The sequence below is a fragment of the Galleria mellonella genome, unplaced genomic scaffold (assembly GCF_026898425.1).
Source record: "Galleria mellonella isolate WM207_F2 unplaced genomic scaffold, CSIRO_AGI_GalMel_v1 utg312, whole genome shotgun sequence".
In the NCBI taxonomy this organism is placed as follows: Eukaryota; Metazoa; Arthropoda; class Insecta; order Lepidoptera; family Pyralidae; genus Galleria; species Galleria mellonella.
In genome coordinates this window covers 10962196-10981562 of record NW_026442074.1, presented here as the reverse complement: position 1 = coordinate 10981562, position 19367 = coordinate 10962196, and the positions used below count along the sequence as shown (strand labels likewise).

General features: G+C 36.5%; 2 protein-coding genes across 3 annotated transcripts in view; one reads left to right on the top strand and one right to left on the bottom strand.

The window, feature by feature from the left end:
- LOC113515212 (WW domain-containing protein tag-325-like) overlaps positions 1 to 19367 on the bottom strand; it is a 178256-nt gene that overhangs the window by 135670 nt on the left and 23219 nt on the right. The gene's annotated exons all lie outside the window — the stretch shown is intronic.
- Positions 16618 to 19367, top strand: part of LOC113510395 (trichohyalin) — a 34812-nt gene continuing 32062 nt past the window's right edge. The window contains exon 1 of the mRNA XM_052895872.1: positions 16618 to 16666. The gene's annotated coding sequence lies outside the window, so the exon portion shown is untranslated. The remainder of the gene's footprint in view (positions 16667 to 19367) is intronic.

The following is a 19367-nucleotide window of genomic DNA, read 5'->3' as shown; positions in this document are numbered from 1 at the left end:
CTTTCAAAGCCTGATTTTTTTAAATCAGACTAAAAAATATATTAAGTGTACCCTTTACTGTATTTACTAATGGGGAAAAATAGTAAAAAAAAAAACAAAACGAAATTTTTATATATTTATTTTGATAAAAAATTTGGTATCATTTTTGATACTTTATGCATTACGGTAATCAAAATATTTAAATTTATTTATAAATGAAACAATGCAAACCCTGGTATCGAATTTGAAATTTCAGGTATTTAAGGGTTAATCCATCAAGCTCATTAATCCAAAAGCTTGTATACTTGATTGGCGAGTTTTTTTTTTATGGATTAATAATGGAATTGTAACCCCTGCTTGCGTTAACGGTATCTGACGGATCACCAATGAGGGATGAGCAGTGTGGATGAAAAGCAAGAATTTACCACGATGGATTCCAGGAGAGACCGCGTGATGACCTGATAGGGTATATTTTTAGTAATGGTAATGGGGACCCCCCATTAATATACCGACGTATATGTCAAACCACCCACCCTTTATAGTTTTAGAGCAACGTATATACTACAGGCAAATGGAGGAAATAAATTGTTGGTAATGACTCGAACAGCCCCATTGCTAGCAATATCAGGTCGACCTACACGCGGTTCCTTCTAGAAACCATCATGGTTTTTTTCTTTTAATGGAAATGGGTGTCACAGGATATTCGGTTAGCATTTCCATCGTCATGGCCATACGCGCAGCAAAAAACGAGTCTACCGCCGTCACTTGAGGTAATTTAATTTATTATCGGTGTTTACCATCGCCGGAGATATAATCATTAAACTTTCTAACTTCACCTTCTAGGTATTATCATGCACAATCTTATAGGTAGATAATTATATTAAAAACATGATCGTAAATTCAATCTAAGTATGCAATGATACAAGAACAGAGTAATTAAATAAAGAGGTCACCAATACGCAATCTATTGTTCTTTAGTAATTCATCTGAGGCTCTTTCATTCGCCTCACCTCTCGCCGGTTGTCTATGCCATTCTTTTACACTTTACATTCCATAGAGAAATGTCAAAATTTTAAATTAAACACACTAAAATTTTCAGTTTACACATTTCAAATAATAAAAAAATATATTTAAAAAGAAAATTCCTAGTTCGTTTCGATTTTCAAATTTTAAATAAAAAAGCATTCTCGCTTCAAACGTACCGGAGTGAACCTATCCTCTTCGGGGTTCAGAAGATCGCCCACAGAAGATGCCTTGCCCTGCGTCGCGAGATGCCGTCTGCTGTTCAAAACATAAGACAACTCATCCAGGTACCGTAACGTCAAATTTGCCATTGTGGCACACACAACACAATACACGCACTAAACTGAATTGATCATTTATCGTCACTCACACTAACAATAGCACGAAGTAACAATAAAAAAGGAAACCGCGTAAACAATTCTACGGCGTTTATCGACACACGTTCGAACGACAGAAGCCTGTGACGGTGACTGGCGACCCGATGTGGTTGCGCTCAGTGCCGACCATAGAATAATGACGCAGACGGTCAATCGAATATTCTATCAACAAAAATACAGAAGAAAATAAAAATCTACTACAAGTAAAACTATACGTTATATTTTCATGAACTCATATTGTGTCTAAATCGCTTAAGATGCTGATAGCTCACATGTGCTATTATAAAAAAAACAGATATTTTCCAAAAAAATCCCATACTAAAACACCTCATCTCAGTTGAATGTTAATACAGGAGAGAAATAATTGTGACGTTTTTTAATTCTATATTTTATTTGACTCTAAGGTACTCTATAGGACTCTATAGGCACTCTATAGGCACAATTTTCATAGTACGTATCTTTGTTTTAAACAATTTATAACTTCTTGTTTCTATCATATTTAAAAGTAAACTCGGTTAGAAAAATTTGGAAGCAAAACTAGGCTTCGATACCGTTACTAGATTAGTAAGTGTGCGTATGTTCTAATTAAAATAATGTGTACATAGCACTTTAGTTGACATGATTAGACAGCAATAGACCTGCTGGTTACATTTTTAAAGAAATTTACATAGGAATATGTTTAATTTTAATTAAAAACAATCACAAAATTTTTTTATAAGTTTTTTTTTTAAGTATTTTCTGTCACTTTCGACTTTGGAATTGAAAATAATATATAATAATACCTACATATTTACAGATATTTGCAATTTATAGTATATCTTTTCTTAATCGCTTATCGTGATTGCTTATCAAGTACTTATTATATTTCCTTCTGAAGATAATATAGTAAATTAAAACACAAATTACCTACCACTTTTAAGTAGGTGTAACTCATATTCAAAATAATTTATGTTTCAAATATTTTTTTATTATCATATTTATATATTATACGTACGTAAACGTACGTTCAGTACGTTAAAAAATCAAAGCCTATGAAAAATATGTCAAAAAATTTAAGGATCCTTTAACATCAAAAGATATATCCAGAAACTGAACCTGAGGTATTATGATTAAATCCAACGCCTTGAGGATCAGGAAATTGGTATAGTTATTAATTTAGTATCTACCTTAAGGTAGATAATAAAAAAAGGAAGGTACTCTTATCATATTACTGTTTTTTTACGCATCCTAAAATAGCAAACAAACTGACGGCCCACCTGATGGAAAGTAGTAAACGTCGCCTATAGATATGAACAGTATCATTGAGATAACAGACAATACAATGTAGCCTAATAAATAATAAATGATTTTAACTCAAACTGCCATACTAAAAATGTGTTCAATAACGGTATTTCTTATTATCTCTATTAAAAAGGGTACACTTTGTTCACGTATACTTTGTAGATAATATTGAATGCACTGCTAAGACTATTCACTGTCGTTGCCCTAACTCAAAAGGTGTTATTCTTTTCGTAGTTATTTAGATAAATTATTTCCGAGAACTCAATTGTATAGTTTATTTTAATAGAATTTAATGAAAAGACAACATTTAGCTGAAATTATCACAGAACACTCTCTGAATCACGCCCCGAACACTTCATGCAAAAACCCCACGATCCGTGAATGTCACAACTACAGAAATAAGTTAAGGTCTGTACATGTTACAATGCGTGTGTGTGTAGTTAGGCATAGTGCGGTAAAAGCACGCGTTTTGACGTATCATTTAATGTGACTGAACTGTGACGTTATTTTCTTCATACCATGTAAATATTGTATCCACTATCCTTCTCCGACATCAACGGCTATTCAAATGTAAAATAGAGACATCCGTTAGAACATAGTAGTTGGTGCATCTTTGAGACTGAGTGAGGTCTTTATAGGTGATAATGAAATGGTAACCCTACCTGCGCTATCCGTATACGCTGATAGGGCACCAATGAAGGATGATAGACGAGGATGAAACAGATCAATTGTTTACGATGGTTTCCAGGGGAAACCACGTGGAGGTCGACTAGATAGAGCATATTGCTAGCAATGGGGCTGTCAAACTCCATTGCTAACAATCCCTTCCCCCTGAGTGAGTGAGGTCAGACCGCAGAGGATGGTTGGAAGTATACTTTAGTACTTTAGTAGGTACTATTACTAATACTGTGCTCTAAATGAAATTAGTAACCTATTCGAAATAAAACAATTAATCGATTTTTATATATACTACTATTTGACATCAACAGACTGTCTTGTAATCCTGTGAATTAACCACTCTTTACATTTCATTAAAGAACTATCAAAATTAATTATAGTACAAGTATTTTACTAATATCATTGAAGCAAGTTGCACATCTGGTAAACATTTAATCTGTGTCAACGTGCATCTACGTACGTTCTTGGATCGTGATCCATTTCGCTTCAATTTCATTTCATGTCTCGTGACGTCGCGGCGGCGTCGTTCGAATTTCCTGCCACTTACGTAAACAATAACTGCATGCCTCGGAATAGAATCTATCGTCGATTATATCCGATTACGATTGTCTAATCGATTGTCAAATTAATCGCATGGTTAATAACTCGATATTACGCGCAGTCACGAACGTGAAAGGACTTCGCGTTGCCAACTCGGTGGACGTATGAATATGTCATTATGAAGTACTTTTTTTTGTGCTAATTTAAAAAAAAAAATTGCAATCTAATTAACGGTCCACCTGATGGATATGAAACTAGCGTATTTAGAGAGAGGTGAGGAGGACGACACTATATACCCCCCATGCGTTGCCATTCCTGAGGACTCGGGTGTTATTCCTCAGTACCCTGCCATATCCCACCCTTCCTTCAAACTTTAAAAGAATTGCGATATGATTAGATTATGCACCTATCTATATAAATAAAAATTTAATACTGTTTGTTTGTATTTTAAACGACAGTCATAAATATTAACTTAAAAACTTTCCCGCTGCATATATTTTTTTAATTTGTGAGAATGGAATGGCAACCCCGACTACGTTATCGGTAGATATACGCTGACGGGGCACCAGTGATAGATGATAGGTGAGAATGAAAGCAAGTCAGTTAGCCCAATTTGTGACAAATACTATAATAATTAACTATGACGGTTTCCAGAAGGAACCGCGAGGTAGTCGACCTGATAGAATAGTTATTTATTTATTTTTATTGAAATAATTATAATATTGTAATAATAAAAACCAAATCAATGTTATAACCCTAGTCATAACATACAAAACCATATTATTTTTAAAGCCATTTATAAAATTTGTGGCACTTATCTGTTATGTCCACGGTACTGCTCATGTCTATAGGCGACGGTTACCACTTTCCATCAGGTGGGCCGTCAGCTTGTTTGCCATTCTAAGTTGTATAAAAAAATTATTAATTGTTATTATTAAATTATAATTAAATTTCTGTTTCGCCAAAGGTTAACTGCGAGAGAATGCTATATAGTTCTAAGTCCGCCTTTTGTAACAAACATTTTTTTTATAATGTGATTAATAGAGAATAAATAAATAAATATAACAACAGTTTCTTCAGGGTCGGCAACGCGAGCGTAATACCTCTGGTATTGCAGGCGTTCATAGGCTATGGTAACCGCTTACCATCAGGTGGGCCGTATGCTTGTTTGCCACCTCAGTGGTATATAAAAAAAAGAAATTCTAATTGACAGCATAAAAATAAATTGTTTATCGTTAGTGCTGGCCTCTAGCGACCTTGCCGGTAAAATATCGTGTTAGCAGCGATGCGATTGTATCAAGGTTTCGTTACAGAGAGAGAGTTACAAAAATAAATAAAATGCGATTCTTTCAGTGCAGTGAATATGTAAACAACGATTCCCAGTTTGTATTGCTATAACCTGATATCTACCATCGGGGGGTAAGGGATTGTTAGTAATGGGGTCTAACTGCCCCATTGCGAGCAATCAACAGGTCATATCAGATATATCAGGTCAACCTCCACGTGGTCACCCCTGGAAACTATCGTGGTTAATTCTAGTGCAATTTGTCACGATGGGCTAACTGACCTGATTTCATCCTCATCTATCATCTTCCACTGGTGCCCCGCCAGTTTAAACCGATAGCGCAGGCGGTGTTACTATACTATTATCACCCATTAAAAAAATATCTACCATCTTCATTTCAGCCACTATCCGTCCACTGTTGGACATAAGCCTCCCCAGATAAACTGCCATAAAGAACGGTCCTGAGCCACCTGCATCCACTGATTCCCTACAATGCATTTTAGGTCGTCACTCCATCTAGTGGGAAGCGTCCTACACTGTGACACTCCCACCTACCCTAATATCTATACTATGAGTGAATATACAAACGTATATAAATAAATAAATAAAAAACCAATTTGAGAATCTTCTCCCCTTTTTTGTAGTTAGTTAAAAACTATCTACAGTTTATAATCTGTTTATTTCATAGTAGCGATACGACAACGTCCCTGGCTGGCTAACTGCGCAATCAACGCTAATCTACTGGCTAATTGGTTTACAGGGGACACACGGGAACATATTAGGAACGGGCCCGACCTTGATTTATTTGACGTAAATTAATAGTTGTCTAAATACACTATTTATTAAAATGATTAAAAATTAAGATCATGTTGCACAAAAAAAAAACATTTTCAGTTGTGGTTATACTTGTTATTTTGATTTAAAAATTAAACTATTGTAATTTCCAAATAGGTTTACAACTGACGCAGTTATGAGGCAACAAACATAAAAAAAATACATCCGAAAATAAATTTGAGAACGTCCTTCTTATATAAGTCGATTGAAAATGAAGACAAATCAGTGGCATCCAGGAATACCGCATGGAAGTCTCTCTGGCTTGGTTATTTATTGTCGAAGCACCTCCTTATTACTAATAACCTCTCCTCCTCCCCTTCCCGGCAGTTCTACATTTTTTTTTGTATCCATTTTAAGCGACTTCAAATAAATCAACTTTCTCAATTTGACCTTATTTGTTATTTTTGTAAACATGTTACAAAATAACTTTTATATATGGAATAAAATAGGTATTAAGGCACTCATGCTATCTTACAATATGCTGTCATTGCTATTTTTGCTTAAATTTGTCGCCACAGGGCACCCCTTCCCTTCCCGTGGATGTTTTAAAAGGTGACTACGGGAATATACAGATTGATAGATGGGCTCTCTGGGGAATAGTGTCCTTCTTAAAACACCACCAACTTACTTATGGTTATTAATATGTATCTTGTAATACTTAAAGCGTTCTAACTAGTTCAACATAGCAGGCAGAATCGCAATAAAATCCCGTGTATTTCTCAACATTTAGCTAACGTCACAGAAGGTTGTGGTTGTCTATTAAAGAACACACACCCACACACACGCATGCATACACACATACACACACACAAACACCCACACATACACACACACATACAATAACCTATCAGTTTAAAAATGTGATAATTTATAAAAATATATAAGATTTTTATTACTTAATCATGTTTAAAAGACTGAACGAAATTTAATAAAATTTCAATACACATGATATTTATATATATATAGGTGTGCCTATTCTATGTCGCGACCTATATCCTTGTCTATATCCTTCTCCATCCCATATAGTTCGTGCACACCAAATTTCATAGTGATAGGTTAAGCCGCTAAGGCGCTATAAGGCAACAAATAAACAAACAAACCCACTTTCACATTCATAATATTAGTAAGGATTTGTCACGACCATCAGTCGCCTCTCGCTCACAGACAAACCACAGCTTTCCCTAATTTACCGCCAAAATCAGATGTTACGTCCCAAGTTACAAAATGTTACAATGTCACCTCGTATAATGATTTTGTAACTCGAAATCTAGGTAAGTATTCTATAGGTGCGATGTTTCCCGCCTGTTGCTATATGGCTAATGGGCCATTTGGTTTGGCATAAGCAGTTTGACGTTCGGATTCAAATGAAGCAATCACGTCATTACGTGATTTTAATAGTCGTTTATATTTTTATGGGACTTGCAATTGGCTAAGAGATTGACGATCTACCTGATATTGGTTACCATATATCTTTATTTATTTCATCATCATCATCACCGTATCTGCCGTTATCTGTCCACTGCTGAACCATAGATTGTCATAAGGAATGGGGTTGTTCCTTATGACAGTTTACCCTTGCCTTTTGTCAATATTTGGCACGCTAGCCTGCAGGCAGATTGGCCACCACAATTTAGTTTTAAAAGAAACACTGTTGCCCATCCCTCGACTAATAAGTTTCTTTAATCGCCTCTTACGACACTTACGAAAAGGAAGGAGTGGCCCGTGCTATGCCGGGACCACATGGCATAGAATATTTACGAGCATTTGTTATGTTGCAAAAGACAAAAGCAACTTTATTCATAATAAAAATAATATTGTTTTGCAAACAAGATTCAAAATTAGTATATAAGTTTCTCGTTTTTGATTTTCACAATTGACGGCATTTAGCAATATTTTGGCCCCAAACAATGTAATATTACGATATATGAAAAATCTAACTCAGTTTTTCATAAAAGCTAAAATCTCCTACAAACTTATCCCGTAATTTATATATATATATATATGTAGTAATAATATTTATACATATTTTAGTAGTACATGCACCGCCCACTTAATTTTCAGCTTGCCTCATGGTAGACTGGTAGAGAACGCCATTAGATGTTAAGTCCGCCATATGTACACTTACTTATATTATATAATTGTGCATTGAACTTTAAAGAAATAAATAAATTTATCCTTTAAATATATTTATAGGTTGAAAAAATTGGCATCCCTACTCTTATTATTAATAATATTAGAAATATAGTAAACATGCCGACATAATCTCTAAGCGATTGAAAGCTTTCTAAACAACATTGACTACACATATAGATGTAGCCCTTGAACACTCGAACTGTACTTAACCACTGTGGGCGTTGTTATGATATAACATATTCATCTTCGTACGTGAAGCGACGTAAATCACGTTTAATTACCGGTGCGCGGGCGCAGTGAAAGCGTGCGGAAACGCGCGCAAGATGGCGCCCGAATGCACAATGATGTATTAATATCATATGAGTAACGCACAATGTAATTACAATTGTTTCGTCATTCAATGACACTTTTGTTTTCACTGCACACTGATTTGCCGCCATTTTTAATAAATGACATTACAACAAATTTTGCAATCGATTTTTAATGGACTTCAAAAAGATGGAGGTTCTTGATTGAGTGGTATTTTTGTTATGTTTGTCACCTCATAATTCCGTCAGTTGTAAATCGTAATTTTTTCTGTCTGGAATAAAGATTTCTCTGCGATATTAAATGTTGGAGATAGATATATATTTTTCTTCTAATGGGTGATAATGGTATGGTAACTCCGTCTGCTCTATCGGTGTACAGTGGCGGGGCACCAGTGATAGATGACTGACGAGGATAAAAGCAGGTCAGTTAGCCCACCCTGACGAATTCAACTAGAATTAGCCACGATAGTTTCTAGGGGGAACCACGTGGAAATCGACCTAATAGTGTATATTGCTAATAATGGGGCTATTTGACCCCATTACTAACAATCCCTTTCCCACCACCAAAGGTAAATATAGAGAAATGCCGTGTGGTCCCAGCATAGAATAGGCCAAGCCTTCGTTTCCCGTGGGTGTCATAAAAGGCGACTGAGGGTGGGCGAAAGATGGAACAGCACTGTCCCTCTTAAAACATCACCAAAGCCTAACTGCGGTTGCCCAGTTGCGGTTGTGCCAGCCAAGCATGGCTACTACTGACCCGATAACCCCCAAGGGGAAGGCTTATGTTCAGCAGTGGACAGTTAAAGGCTGATATGATGGTATTAATATGGAAAAATAAGGCTTCAAAATGATACTTTTTTACTGCATCCAACCTATGATCTCTAAGTATCAAAGCAACACTAATATAATGTATTATTCTTTTTTTTTTATACAACTTATAATGCCTAACAAGCTGACGGTCCACCTGATGGAAAGTGGTAACCGTCGCCTATACACATGAGCAGTACCATGGAAATAACAAAGTATACTGTTTCGTCCATGATACCCCTCATGCGTTGCCATTCTTGAGGACTCAGGTGTTATTCCTCTGTACACAGTAAATTCACGCCATATCCCACCCTTCAAACCGAAACACAGCCATGCAAACACAACTGCTTAACGGTTGAAACACGAATGGGGGCAGAGGGACCCAAGCAATCGACTTCTGTACAGTCTCCCTCTGGTATTCAAGTAACTTTTATTTGTTTTAAGGAATTATTACAAAAACTAAATACTTCTATGTTGCATTAATAACCCTGAATGACTGACTTACAAAGACTGACTGACATAGACAAAGCTATCATAGATTAAGTATGTAAACCCATTAATGAAGCAAAAAAAAAAAACAAGTTATTAACGATTTTCAATGTGTTCAGTGTCGGACATTACCAGCTCTCGAGATCACGCGATAAATTTATACAAATTTACTGTTTAATAACACGTAACACAACAAAACTAGCGATTTGTAATTCTTTTTAATAACAAGACGCAGGCAAATTACATCTATTATAGTTTTAATTGGAAACAAAACGTGGAAAAATGATTAATTGTTAATTAAAAGCGATCAAGGGCTAGTTGCATTTACACACACAGAGGTAACCTCATATAAAATTATTTGTAGGTAAATAAATTTTTATTTCTTCAATTAATTAATTTATGTGTAATATTTTCTTGTAATTACTTGTATTTATAATAAGTTTTAAAAGAGGGAGACTTTGTACAAAAGTCGTTTGCTTGGGTACCTCCCATTCGTGTTTCAACCGTAAAGCAGTTGTGTTTGCAATCCTCAGGAATGGCAATGCAAGGGGGTATCATGGGCGAAACAATATACTCTGTTATGTCCATAGTACTGCTCATGTGTATAGGCGACGGTTACCACTTTCCATCAGGTGGGCCATCAGATTGTTTGCCATTCTAAGTTACATTAAAACCAGATTTTAACATAATAACTATCGGTATATATGTTTGGCATTCTAAGTTGTATAAAAAAAAGTTTACTATTTTATTCTTATGGGGAAAACAATATAGAATATCTATCTATCTATCTATCAAGAAGTAATAGAATAGAAAAGAATAATATCTAGCTCTTGTTGCCAGGATTAAATCACTCGAAAGCATTGATTAAGGCGTTTTCAGAAAATTACTGTAAAAAGTAAATTAAAGCCCATGCATTAACGACATATCTCCTTTGTAAAATACACTTTATATCCTGAAAAGATAAAAAACATCGCTACAAAAAAAAAACATCTTAAAATTCGTATCATTGATAGGAATTAGCAGAGAACTTAGAAATTGGATACATACATCGTTATGATCTGGCCGTGTGGTCTCGGCATAGAATGGACCACACCTTCCTTTCCCGTGGGTGTCAGAGAACTTAATGGTCAAGGGATGAGCAGCGTTCCTCTTAAATCCTCACCAAAACCTGACTGCGATTGCCAACCTACCAGCCAAATGTGGCAATTATTGGTAAAACTCCCCAATAAAGAGAGGCCTATGTTCAGCAGTGGAGAATTGGACAATTAACATCCGGTATGGTTTTTTTTATACCACTGAGATGGCAAACAACCATACGGCCCACCTGATGGTAAGCGGTTACCGTAGCCTATGAACGACTGCAATACCAGAGGTATAACGCATGCGTTGCCGATCCCGAAGAAACCTCTTTACCCCCCTTTTAAAGAACCCCATGCTGTAGTCTCTTGGGAAAACCTCGGCAGGGAGCTCATTCCACAATATGAGTGTTCGTGGGAGGAAACATCTCTGAAACCGCGCAGTACGCGACCACTGAGGCTGTAGGACATGAGAATGAACTCCCTGTCGATGGCGGGCCGTACGATGGTAGAAAGTGATGGTGATGATGATGATGATGATTGTTATGATTATACAATAATGAGCTATCACCTGTTACTGCATTTTCTTGTCGATATAAACGTATGAACGTATTATAGTTACATGTTCTACAACAAACCGGTCGATATTAGATACTTCCTCTGTGGCTACAAGCCAGACCTCATTTGTAACTAATTAGTGAGGTAATTTCAACTTTATGCCACAGTCATAAAGGTTATTATGTGGTGATCCGACTGTGGGAAGTTTTAATAAAGACGACAAAGCGACGGATGGACGGACAACCAGACTAGTTACCTATGCGGGTTCATTATTAATTCAATGCGAGTTTAAAAACGTAAGAAATGTTTATTTACTAGATATTTGACTTATCCATTTCAGTTCTCCAGTTATCCAGTTCTGAACACAGGGATCCCCCATAAATTTCCATGAATAACAGTGTTATGGAGGCGGGGGGAAAGGGATTGTTAGTAATGGAGACTGAGAATCCGATTGCTAGCAATATACCCAACCAGGTCGACCTCCTCGCGGTTCCTCTGAAAACTATCATGGTTAATTCCTAATGAATTCATCATGATGGGCTAACTGGCCTGTTTTCATTCTCATCTATCACCCTTCACTGGTGCTCCGCCAGCGTATCCCGTTAGCGCAGGCGGGGTTACCATACCATTTTCACCCATAAAAAAACACATGGAGGCATGACATCTTAGTCCCCAGGAACAGTAGAACCCAAAACAATGATTTTTAGAATTTTTGTCTGTTTGTTTGTACGTCTATACGTTTGTGAACGCTAATCTCGGAAACAGCCTTAACAATTTAAATGCGATTTTCACTAATGCATTGCAGTTTACTCTACTTAACATTTAGTGTTAGTTTTATTTCAATCGGTTCATAAATAAAAAAGTTATATCAATCTAAAGAATCACGTATAAAATGCTATAAAATAACAGAACAGTTTAATTGGCTGTAATTCTTTTTTTTACATTAATTGATTTTCGAAAATTCTGTCTACTCGTGCGAAGCTGGGTCGGATCGCTAGTGTATTGTGTAAACGAACGACGAAGTAACGGGAGAGACAGATAAATTATAAGCACATATACGTCGTTTCAAAACATAAATAGATATATTGTTTAGCCAGCCAGCTAGATCAATGTCCGATTGGCCACGCCATATGAAGTTTTTATACAGTTAATGAATGGTAGACACCGTTAGGCTATGAATGTCTATAGACATAGATACATACATACACCTGGCGGCGAGACAAAACATCTAGATCTGCGCACGATCTATGGACGTAGATAGGGGAGGCATTTAGGGTCAATGCCCTACCTTAAAAAGCCCAATGCCCGACCTTAAAATGAAAGGCTCCAAGAAAATTAGACTTATTCGCTTTTTCGAAGTCACTTAATTATGTGTTCTGCCCTACCAATAAGTTCCCCACCTTAAACTTGGGTCTAGTTACGGCCCTGACACGGTTTACTCCAGCACACAAGTGTTTTTAATTGGAGGAAAATGAAATGGTGACCCCGTCTGCGTAGAGGAGAAAGAATTTTTAGTAACACGGTCTAACAGCTTCATCTTATCAGGTCGACTTCCACACGGTTATCCTTGAAACCAATGTGGTTAATACTTGTAAAATTAATCACAATGGGCTAACTGAATTGTTTGGGGGGAAAGGGATTGTTAGTAATTGAGTTTGACAACCCCATTGCTAGCAATATACCCTACCATTTCGACCTCCATGTGGTTCTTCCTGGAAGCCATTTTGAATAATTCTTGTTGAATTCGTCACAATGGGCTAATTACCTGCTGATTAGGATGACCTAATCTATCATCACTCACTGGTGCCCCGCCAGTGTATACCAATAACGCAGGCGGGTTACCATTCCATTATTATTTTAGCCCTTCCATAAGGAGAGTTTTGCCAGTAGTTGCCACGCTTGGCAGATGGGTTGGCAACTGCCAATTATCCGTATTTTGGTGACTATGTTACCCATTTACATCATCAAATAAGAAAGCAATTTTGATATTTTTTTGCAATAGTTAGAAATTATACCGTAACTATAATACTCGTTTACTGAGTGGTCCCGGCATAGAATAGGCCCATCCTTCATTTCCCGTGGGTGTTGAAAAAGGCGACTGAGGGAACCAAGTGATTAAGGAATAGGCAACTTAGTGATTAAGGGGTAGGCAGCAGCGTCCCTTTTAAAACATCATCAAAGGTCTTACTGCGATGACAACCCTGCCTGCCAAACGTGGCAACTACTGGCAAAACTCTCCTCATATGGGAGGGTTCAGCAGTGGACGATAAACGGCTGGTATGATGATTCGAAATTAAAACGATATAGGCTCTTTTACTGCTCCAAGTGATAATTAAACATACATTATGAACAGGCAATAGAGTTGAATTTACCTGTAAATTATTCATATAATATTCCGATGAAGCCTTACAATCTGTTGGCCTTAACCTCGTAATTGACGAACGCAATATAAATGATAGGTACGACACTGTATAATGCACTTATAAGATTTCTACGCAGACCTCCGACAAAATAAGACTTTAGGGTTATTATTACCTAATAATTTAACCATTTTTATGCTACTTAGAATGGTAAACAAGCTGACGGCCCACCTGATGGAAAGTGGTAACCGTCGCCTATAGACATGAGCAGTACCGTAGACATGATACCCCCATGCGTTGCCATTCCTGAGTACTCAGGTGTTATTCCTATGTACCCTGTAAATATACTGCCATATCCCATCCTTTAAACCGAAACACAGCCATGCTAACACAACTGCTTCACGATAGAAACACGAATAGGACAGAGCTCTAGTAACATTTGTGTAAATCAAAAATTACATCTGGTAATCCTGAATCAAACATACTTTCTTATGGTATACTTACTTGGCAACATTATTATTCAGAGAAATAAAAGTTACCATACGAATAGTATCAAATATGACATAAATAGACATAAAAGTAGACATATTGTTAATAATTAATCTTTTAGTTATTTATTTATAGGATCACCAACATAAGATACAGCAAAACATTTCAATACAATACGCTGGTAACTGTTCTCACATTTATATGCGACCACAGCATCCTTTGTGTTTGATAAACATTAAAATATAATTAAATTATTGAATGTCATTAAATGATAATAATATGAATAATAATATAATATAAACAATGGAAATTGTGATTTAATTATTTTAAATTATAAATATTTAATTATATTTAATTTTAAACATTAAATTAATGCAACGGCAAAGAGGGTTGACGTCAGGCAGGTGGCCGGTCGTAAAACTAAAAGCCAAATCTTTTTGTAATATGGATAAAAACATATTACGCCGACCCCAAATAATAATTGGGATAAGGGTAGGAAGATAATGATAATGCAACGGCGAGGTACGTTCAACTTTTTAATTTAGACTTGAACACAAAGTGACTATCGTTGTGAATATCAAGTTACGCAGGCATGATTAAAAATTAAACATGCCTGCATGACCATAAATCTTAGCTAGTTGGATAGGGAACAAATTGAAATTGAAAGAAGTAACAATAAACTCAGTGTTAATAATGAAAGTGCAGGTACATAAATTATCAGACTGCTAAAAATACTAGTCACGCACTGGCTTTGATCATGCAACTAATTGACACTGTCTAAGGGTATGCGCTTAGTAAAAGGAAAAGCGAGGAAATCTAACGGAGCGATAATGTGTCATTTACTAGCGATCCGACTTGCTGTTGCACGATTTCTTTAATAAAATACTGGCCGTGTTACTCTCTCGCAATGTATTTTTTTTTATGCAAGTTAGAATTGCAAACAAGCTGACGGCCCACCTGATGGAAAGTGGTAACCGTCGCCAATACACGTGAGCAGTACCATGGACTTAACAGAGTATACTGTTTCACCTGTGATACCCCCCATGCGGTACCATTCTTGAGGACTCAGGTGTTATTCCTCTGTACACAGTAAATTCAATGCCATATCCCACCTTTCAAACCGAAACACAGCCATGCAAACGCAACTGCTTCACGGTTGAAACACGAATGGGACAGAGATGCTTAGGCAAATGATTTTTTATACAAAGTCTCCTTTTGGTCAGCCAATGTAGGCGGTTCTTCCTATCTTTATTTATCTTCTGGTGAAGGAATTATTAGAATCGGTTATATATTTATTGAGTTTGTTCATTATAAATATGAATGGAAATTATTACGCTTTATAATATTAGCAATGGCAATGGCGGTTAGTCTTTGGGCATGTTTTAAGATGGAGCGTGCAGCTGCGCATCGTGACAAATTCACCATTAACCATTATTCGCCTTTTACGACAACCATGGGAAGTCGACCTTTTAAGGTATGACCCATTCTATGGCAATCCCTTCCCACACGGCAATTTTTTTTTATACAACTTAGATCTCCAAACAAGCTGACGGCCCACCTGATGGAAAAATATTTCGGAAACCATCGCCTATTTTATAATGTCACAAAGTTGTTGTGGACATAACAGAGTTTTTTTGAACTAATCTGTTTTTTTTATTGTTAATTCCATGTGTTACCATTCCAAAGGATAAGATGTTATTAATTACCATGTAAATTTATGTTTGTATCCCACCCTTCAAACCGAAACACAGCCATATTTTTTATCGATATAAATGGAATGGCTACCCTCGTCGCCCAATGTGCTGCCAACCCGGCGGTATCGTGTTACACACGTGCACCAATCGCCGTATCCCAATAAATCAATCACGATGCAAACACGGGATCTGAGTACGTATGCACCAGGTAATCCCCATTACAACAATCCCTTTTCCCCCCGACCCCCAGAGGGTGAAGTAGCTATATAGATGGAAAACACTTTTAATGGATCATAATGGAATGGTATCACTCTCTTTCAAATCTACGCTATTGAAAGATACAAAACGGCGGGGCAAATAGATTTTTAAGAGGGATGATAAGTGAATATAAAAATATATAGATCCCATCGTGACAAATTCATCAATGAATCAATCACGATGGTTTCCCAGGAAAATGGAGGAGGTCGACCTTTTAAATTGCTGCATATTGCTATGTAATAAGGCTGTAATCCCCATTACTAATTCATAATTTATGTAACTGTGTGCGTTTTCTTTCTTTCCAGTAAAAATATCTTTCAAGATAGTATACTTTTTATCCAGATAAGAAAATAATTGAGGCAAAACAACGTTTCCAAACTAGTGATCTATCAATGAAAGCCAGTCATCATTGTGCTCCATCATATTTTAGGGAATTCAACGACCAGACCCAGCACGCCATCAAGGAGAAGAGAAAAGAGGATGATATTGTTACTGAGGTGACAGTAGTTCTATTGTTCTATTATACTCTCCTAGACCGACATCAGCGCAGTTAGTCACCCAACCAACGTGGTGAATTTCATCGTGATGGCCAACAGACCAGACTTCATCTTCGGATCACATTCCCACTGCTGGACATAAGCCTCCCCCATAGACTGCCATAAAGTACGGTCCTGAGCCACCTATATCCACTGACAATCTGCAATATATTTAAGGTCGTCACTCTATCTAGTGGGGGGTCGTGCTACATTGCGCTTGCCCGTACGGGGTCGCCGCTCAAGAACCTGGAGCTCGATGCCATATGTAAATTCTTAAGACAGAATTGTAACACCATAATTATAATTAATTTGAATAAAACCAGTCGAATGCGTAACATTTAACGCAACATTACGAAAAAATCAACAGGATATGAAAGTTTGGTCACTAATCTAGTTATTTTATTATATTTGTGTATATCATTATATCGATTGTAAGCAACAGCGTGCAATTAATTTTATTAATCAGTTATAATGTTTTACGTAATAGTTACAATAATAAATACAACCAAGCGAGCTATTACAGCAAACATCAGAAATATAAACAAATGGATTAATTTGTTTTTTTTTTGATGGGTGAAAATGGTATGGTAACCCCGCCTGCGCTAACGGGATACGCTGGCTGAGCACCAGTGAAGGGTGATAGATGAGAATGAAAACAGGCCAGTTAGCCCATCATGATGAATTCATCAGGAATTAACCATGATAGTTTCCAGGGGGAACCGCGTGGAGGTCGACCTGGTTAGGTATATTGCTAGCAATGAGATTTTAGTCTCCATTACTAACAAACCCTTTCCCCCCAAAATTACACTTTAGGCACAACCATATAGCTCTCGTGATTGTCATAACTGGTGTGACTTCGTCCGTCTGTCTGTCCACCCGTCTACCCGACACTAGCTATGTAATTTGAACGAGTAATATAAACGTAATGTTTTTGACGTGGCAGATATGTTGAGCCTTCCTTGTTCTTAGGTTCAGCCATCCTAAAATAAAAGTGTACGCAGAGCAAGACAAAAAATATATCATATCTTGCTTTCATATCATATCAGAGGGAGACTTTGTACAAAAGTCGATTGCTTGGGTACCTCTGTCCCATTCGTGTTTCAACCGTGAAGCAGTTGTGTTTGCATGGCTGTGTTTCGGTTTGAAGGGTGGGATATGGCGTGAATTTACTGGGTACAGAGGAATAACACCTGAGTCCTCAGGAATGGCAACGCATGTGGGGGTATCATGGGCGAAACAGTATACTCTGTTATGTCCATGGTACTTGCTCATGTGTATAGGCGACGGTTACCACTTTCCATCAGGTATGCCGTCAGCTTATTTGCCATTCTAAGTTGTATAAAAAAAATCACTTCCATGTTTAGCTTATAATGATGTCTCGTTCTGTTTATTACTGTCGTATCAATCAGGACCATAGCTACTATCTTTAATCTACGATTTATGATGCAGCTGTAGAGTAAACAAACCATAGATAATATACACAATAAAGAACTAGTATGGATTCAGCGTGCGTACACAATTGAAGGCGTGGACAGATCTGTGAAAGTAAAAGCTGGACGCGTGACAATAAGTCACGGCCGGTGGTGGTCACGAGCTCGCTGACCTGCCCGTGCCATAATCGACATTGTCTGTATAATCATGATTAGGTATATTTAGGGATTAAGCAAACGAATCGTCTATAGATAGATAGATACTCTTTATTGTTTCCTCCGAAAGATTACAATAGTAAACTTATTATAAATATAAATAATTACAAGAAATAATCACAATGAGAAAACAATGGGCGACCTTATCGCTAAGAGCGATCTCTTCCAGGCAACCTTTGGTTGGAGAGGAGTAATTATAAACAATTTGGTGGGAGGCACGATGAAAAATTTTGTTAGTTCTAAATATGGGAGATGTGATACATATAATAATATAAATATTATCTCTACTCATTATTATATATATACACATACACACACACATATATATGTACATACTAACACATGTACAAATACATATACATACATACATACACACATACATATGCCTATTGCCTGCAGCCAACTGTTTTTATACCCACGGACCTTATATTATATAGATAGAGTGTCTTAAAATAAATGCTTCGCCAAAAATAGGTCAACCCATATGTGCATGAATATTGTTACTATATTATTACTTAGTAAAGTACATTATACTGTAAAGTTAGACTGAAAAATTAAAAGGAAAACAAAATTATATTTGATGCAACAAGGTAATAACGCACAAAGATTTGTAATTATACTTGTATTTACTGATTAATTTATATCCAAGTATAGAAATGTGTTTTTGTTCTAAGATCATTGAAAATAACCGCCATTTTAATTAATACATGTGTATGAATTTGTAAGCAATAAGTACCTATGCATATTTATATTATATCAGAAAATATAGGTTTCAATTCAAATTTGATTCATAGTTAAATCTACCAGCAGGCCTACCCTTGAATTTAATACCGATATCAATCCAAATTTTGTACTACACTTATGAAATAATAATTACTAATTAAGTTAAAAAAATTTTAAACGGTTTACATTGGCAAGTTCCACTAATACGCATCTATCAGAACATTATGGAACCGTTATTTCGCTAGTATTGCAATTGGAGAGTGTGAAATGTTTTAATTTCAATATCGATCTAT